Genomic DNA, 6000 nt, shown 5'->3' on the forward strand with positions numbered 1-6000 from the left:
AATCAATTGAAAAACGCTATCAAATCAACATAAAATATACCCCTTTAGCAAAATTTAAAAAACATGATAAAAACATATAATGTAAATTAACAGATGAAGCTATCACGTCTTTTCATAGTAAAATCAAATACAAATTTAGACAATACAAAAAAAAAAAAAAAGCAAAGAAGACTATGCTACCTATAACAAACAATTCAACAAGAACGTAAAAACTAAGACTGTTTTGAGAAAACAATATAATTTTTTTTTGGAAGGAAAATATATATATATATATATATATATATATAGGATCTGTACAAGGAGTACAGACATGAGCAAAACAAACCTTCCAGGTGCTATAACTATGAAGCACTATCTTACACAGTAAAAACGTATATGGTATGTGCTAATTTATTAAATGTCATCTTTTTAATTTGTTACCTAAAGAGTATTGTTTATTTGTACTAGCAATTATTGTTTATACCATTTTCTGTATGCAATTTTACAAAACAAGAGATAAAGTAAAAATAAAGTGATACTTTAATAATTATTAGTAAAATTAAAAATAAAATAAAACACAACATTTTCTAATAATAAAAAAAATGCTTATGTTCAATGCTTTTCAAAAGAATCATATAATTGCAGGCAATTTAACATACCTCTTTATACATGCATCAAACAGTTACAACCAAATTAAAGCCCGTCAACCTCCCTTTAATTATTCTGATTCCTTTGTTTGGCACGTTCAAAGGAAGTCCAGAATGATGTCAACAATGTGGAACATTATAAAAACAGATATAAAGAATAATTCATGACATTATATATACTTTTGTACGAGAATTGCCACTTATAGATTCATAGATCAAATTCAAATTCATGATCCATATATAAAAGTCAACTCAGAAGAAAATATTACTTAATCATAATATATTTTAAAATATTTATATAATTTTGGCTCTATAAAATTGTTGAATTTATTGAATAAATGAAACAATAATTATTGTAAAGTCATTTACATTACCTGCAAAGTTGTGGTACACTCCAAGAAGGATGTGACTGTTTTTTCTCATTTTCAGACAATGCCATGTACTTCTTCCAATCCTCAAGCAAAATTTTAAGATAATTGAATTTGTTTTCTATACCAACACAACAATTGGCATGCATTGTTGAGACCTTGTTGAAGTCCTACGCACGCTCACAAAACCCTCCAAAATAACTATTAGTGCTAAGAAACCTAATATTCAGCTTCATATTGGAAATTAATGGATGCATTTTGATGTTGTTGAACACATCCTGCTCATTCCACCCCGGGTAGGCTTTGCCAGAGTTGAACCAGAACTTATAGAACCAAATAGTTCGGTTATTTGATTGCACATATTTAAACCCTCCATTTGGAAAGTAGTTTAAGTCTGAAGAATTACCATTGAAAGAATCACTATCTATTTGGAAATCTGCATCTTTGTAAAATTGTTTGAAGCTTAAATTTGAGTCTAAGCCACATTATATCAGTATCCTGCAAAGGAAAAAAAAAAAAACAAAAAACCCCTTAAATTTGAGTTTTCAACTTTTAATCCAAAGCCTTGTTTGGGTAAAAAAAATTAAAAGCAACAAGGTATATAAAATCATTTAACTTGTACAATAAACTGATTTTAACTTGTGTAAGTTAATTTTTTAACTTATAAGAGAAACTTATGTAATTTTTTTTTCTTTATTTTTTTTCTATAAATACTAATCGAGACTTAAACATAATTTTGATTATCCTATTTTATTAAATTCGTAATTTTGCTTTCCTATATATTTCAGAACAGACAATTTGGTTCTTATTTTAAAAATTTTACAATTTTATTCTCATCCTCAAATTAATCAAACATGATCTCATGTTGTCTTGTGTGGTTGAGTGCATGTCTATATTTGAAATATTCACAGTATCTCAATCAAGATTGCTTTTAAAAAAAGAAGATGAGTTACGAAGAAAAAAAATCTAAGTCTTAATTTGTTTGATGCAATTAAGGACGACATCCTGGACGTGGGAATTTGCAAGTTGTTTGGGAAGTTAAAAACTTGTTAGATGTAAGCTTGGTTTGGATTAAAAGCATATGGTTTGAGTCTCATCTATTTACTTATTAAATCTTTTTAAGAGTCTGACTTATATAAAAATCTGACTTACTTTACAAGTTTGTTTTAAGTAGTTAGTTTGTAATAATTTAGCATTAAGATAAAAGTAAAAATATGTATTTGAGATTTTATAAAAATCAAATTTAATTTATTCATATAATATAAACATATTTTTAAGGTTTAACATAATATTTATGATCTTATTTAAAAATATATTTTGAAATAAAACATTTAAATATGACATGAATTTATTTTTAAATAAACTTAATTATAAATTCTAACTTGACTTGTAGATTAATATTTAAAAAGACAAATAGATATAATATTTTAATAAATTATAAAAAATTTAATATAATAATAATAACAAGAATAATTATTTATAAAAAAATTAAATATATTAATCTATTAGGCTTAAAAGATTTTTTGAATGACTTATAGTCTGATTTGATATGTTTAACTAAATAGGTTTTTTTAAAATTCTTAATCTGACTTATTTTTGGAAAAGGTTTGGCCTAGATCTAATATAGGCTAGATCATAAACCCATATTAAGCAATCGGATCTATTTTCACTTCTACTGTAAAGGAGTTGATAGAGCTAAATGAAATTATCTTAAATTGCATTAATATTGCGAGTTCGTGAGGCTTGTGAATTGTGATGGACATAAAATCGTCTTTTGGATGGTGTTGGGTGCAACCAAAGTTAAGTATAGTGAATAAGCAAAAAAGTTGAAATATTAGCAAACCACTCTTAACACAAGCTAGCTAAATCATAGGGTGTGTAGACAATGGCTCATTTGACTTCCAAGTAATAATGCATGTAAAAGATTAGGCAGAAGAAGTTATTATCTCGTACGTCTTGCAATATTTATACTCTTATGTATGAAAAATTCCACGCAATAAAATTTTCTAGTCAACTTTTAATATTTAATATGATTTATTTTTTAACAGTACATTTAATAAGTGTAAAACACGCCGTATGTCAATCCTGTATCGTCAATCACATATTAATATTATAAAAAAAAAATAGAATAGCATTATAAACAGATTGTAATAATATTAAAACTGCTTAAAATAAGAAGCTCTAATAAAAAATTATGTTTCATACAGATTTATAAGTATATTCGAAAGTTAATAGTGGCATAACGTTCTATAAAAATGAAAAACGAAAAGTTATAATATATTAAAAAGTTACTATATTAATAGTTTTGAAAAATACTAATAAAATGACAAAGGCACATATCTAAAAAAAAAGTACTAGCAACATATAAATGTATACAGGTTTGTTTAATTAAATTATATTTTTTTGGTGAAAAAGGAAACATAAAAAAATTATCAGTAATGGATAACTATTTTTTATATAGAAGTTATTGAAAAAAAATACTATAACAACCAATAATTATATAAAAAAAAACAGGTAATATATTTTGAAAGTATTGCACTTGTCATTTCATTAATTGTTGTTATAAGTATATGAGAGTTACAATGAATTTGGGAGAAAAAAAACACTTCATATGATTGGTTCTAATATGAATCAGAGGATTTTTTTTTTCATAAGCTTTTCATACGTTATTTTTATAAGTTACTAGTTACCTTAGAAAAAAACTTTATGGAAATGAATTAGTAGGCTATAATGGACTAGTATATAATACTACTATGATTTATGGTGGTCATCTATATAATAACCGTTAGATTTATCATTGGGATATTGAAAGGTGTATAGATGAATCCCAATCCACGTATGAAGCATAATTGCATGAAAACAGACTCAAAAGCAACTATTTTTTGCTTCTGTGATGCGTGCTGATGGGAATGATGATGAGAATCCAAAAACATGCTATTATTCGGAACCTTTTGTACCAGTTATTAATAATTAAAATTAATTTTTACAGCATATAAGTATTTTACGTATTTGTCCCTTTCATTGAACAAGAATGCCATTGATATGTTTTTATCGATTAGGGTCCCGGTTGTGGTGTGGTCACAACTCACAAGGCCAAACTCAGTGGCTTCATTGTGCATGCACACACATTGTGAATCCCCCATTGTTAGATTGAACGAAACCAAGTCCACATTGTTATATTTACCTCATCTCAAAGGAACAAATGAGAATTCAAACCTATGATTTATCGAATGTAAGATTCTGTCTTGTTTCACTCCATCAATCCCTTGAGATTATGTTCATTTCCATTTAGTGGTACTCGACTTTTTTCTTTGATGGATCGTTGTAATTTTATTATTTATTTCCTTTGGATAAATTATTCTCATTTCTTGAATTTCATTTTTCTTACACAAATAGTTTTTCTTTTTTAAATTTACATAGCTTATCAAGGGAATTTGAGAACACAAACAAAGAAAATTTCAGTTTCTTTCATTATATAATTTGACATGTTTATGGAAAATTTATATAAACTGTAAATTAAAAAAAAATGGGAAGATTAAAATAAATACATAAGAAATTAATGACACAGCCCTTCAGTATAGTTTTGACTAAAAGAAGTAAAAAATCGAACTTTGACTAAAACAGCCATTGAAATTCACTATTGCAAGTTTTGTGTCAGAATCCCTACAACCTTGAACAAACTTTTCTCTGTTTCCTGCATTTTAATGTGTGTACCGTTTCTATTCTACAAATTTCTTAATTTTCTTTTGCAAACTAATCGGTTTGGCAACGCAAATCTTTTTCTGTGATCCAAAATTTGAGTCAATCATTCTCCAACCTTCAAAACCAATTGAAAAACGCAACAAATCAGCATAAAGACTCCTTACGCAAAATTTGAAAAAATGATAAAACGTCTAATGTACAACTAATTATACTATAAATTAAAAGACAAGAATCAGTCTCCTCACTTATCCTCTGTTAAATTAATAGGTAGGTTTTTAAACTATTTGAAAAATTTTAACTAGATAGGTTTTTAAATTAAAAAAAAAAGTGTAATTGATTTCTTGTTATTTCTTCTTTTTTTTTTTTACAAATATTGGTGAGCTACGTACACATGATTGGTTCCTATTTGTTTGTAATCAGAAAGATACTAACAAAAAGAAAACCTAAATTAACAAACGAAGCTGTCACAACTTTTCATAGTAAAAGCAAATTAAAATTTAAACCATAAAAAAAAAAAAGCAAAGAAGACTATGCTACTTATAACAAACTACAAATCAACATGTTGATTTGTTTGTAATCAGAAATATCTAATTTAAAAATATTTTTTATAAATATATTTTTAGGCAAGAACATAAAATCAAGAGATTGTTTTGATAAAAAATATTTTTTGTTTTTACTAATTTATGAAAATTCCATATTTTTTTTATTTCTTGCCTAAAAATTATTGTTTGTATGTACAAGAAATTATTGTTTATACCATTTTCTGTATAAAATTTTATAAAACAAGAAATAAAGTCAAAGAAAAGTGATACTTTAATTTAATAAAGTAAAAAAATAAAGTGATACTCTAATAATAAAAAAAATATAATGTTTATGTTTAATGCTTTTCAAAAGAATCATAAAACTGCAGACAACTTTACATACCTGTTGTTATATGCATCAAACAGTAGCAACCAAATTAAAGCCCGTCACAACCTCCATTTAAGTAATTTGCTTCTTTTTTTTTTTTTTGCCTCGTTTAAAGGACGTCCTGCATGATGTCAACCACTACTAGAAAATAAGGTTTTAACATCGGTTATTTAAGACTTTCAACATCGGTTATTAATTGATGTTGAAAGTACCGATGTGGAAAGTAGTATCATTAACATCGATTTTTCAAACCGATGTTAACTAATAAATACAACATCGGTTATTTAAATAAGCGATGTTATATGATACGAATTATGAAAAAAAAAATTATAATCTATAATTACATCGGTTTTTAAAAACTGATGTGTAGTGACATTTACATCGGTTTTTAAAAA

At 26.0% G+C, this 6000-nt stretch overlaps 1 long non-coding RNA gene across 2 annotated transcripts in view; it reads right to left on the minus strand.

Annotated features, from left to right (window-relative positions):
• Positions 1–4529: 4529 nt before the first annotated feature.
• LOC102660380 (uncharacterized) overlaps positions 4530–6000 on the minus strand; it is a 4427-nt gene continuing 2956 nt past the window's right edge. Inside the window, exons 3-4 of one of the 2 annotated variants that reach the window (XR_001382761.3) lie at positions 5621–5726; positions 4530–4811 (exon numbers count right to left, since the gene is read on the minus strand). This is a non-coding gene — a long non-coding RNA (uncharacterized lncRNA). Of the gene's footprint in view, positions 4812–5620; positions 5744–6000 lie in introns of both variants that reach the window. The other variant, XR_001382760.3, reaches the window with a different exon arrangement.

The sequence above is a fragment of the Glycine max genome, chromosome 9 (assembly GCF_000004515.6).
Source record: "Glycine max cultivar Williams 82 chromosome 9, Glycine_max_v4.0, whole genome shotgun sequence".
In the NCBI taxonomy this organism is placed as follows: domain Eukaryota; kingdom Viridiplantae; phylum Streptophyta; class Magnoliopsida; order Fabales; family Fabaceae; genus Glycine; species Glycine max.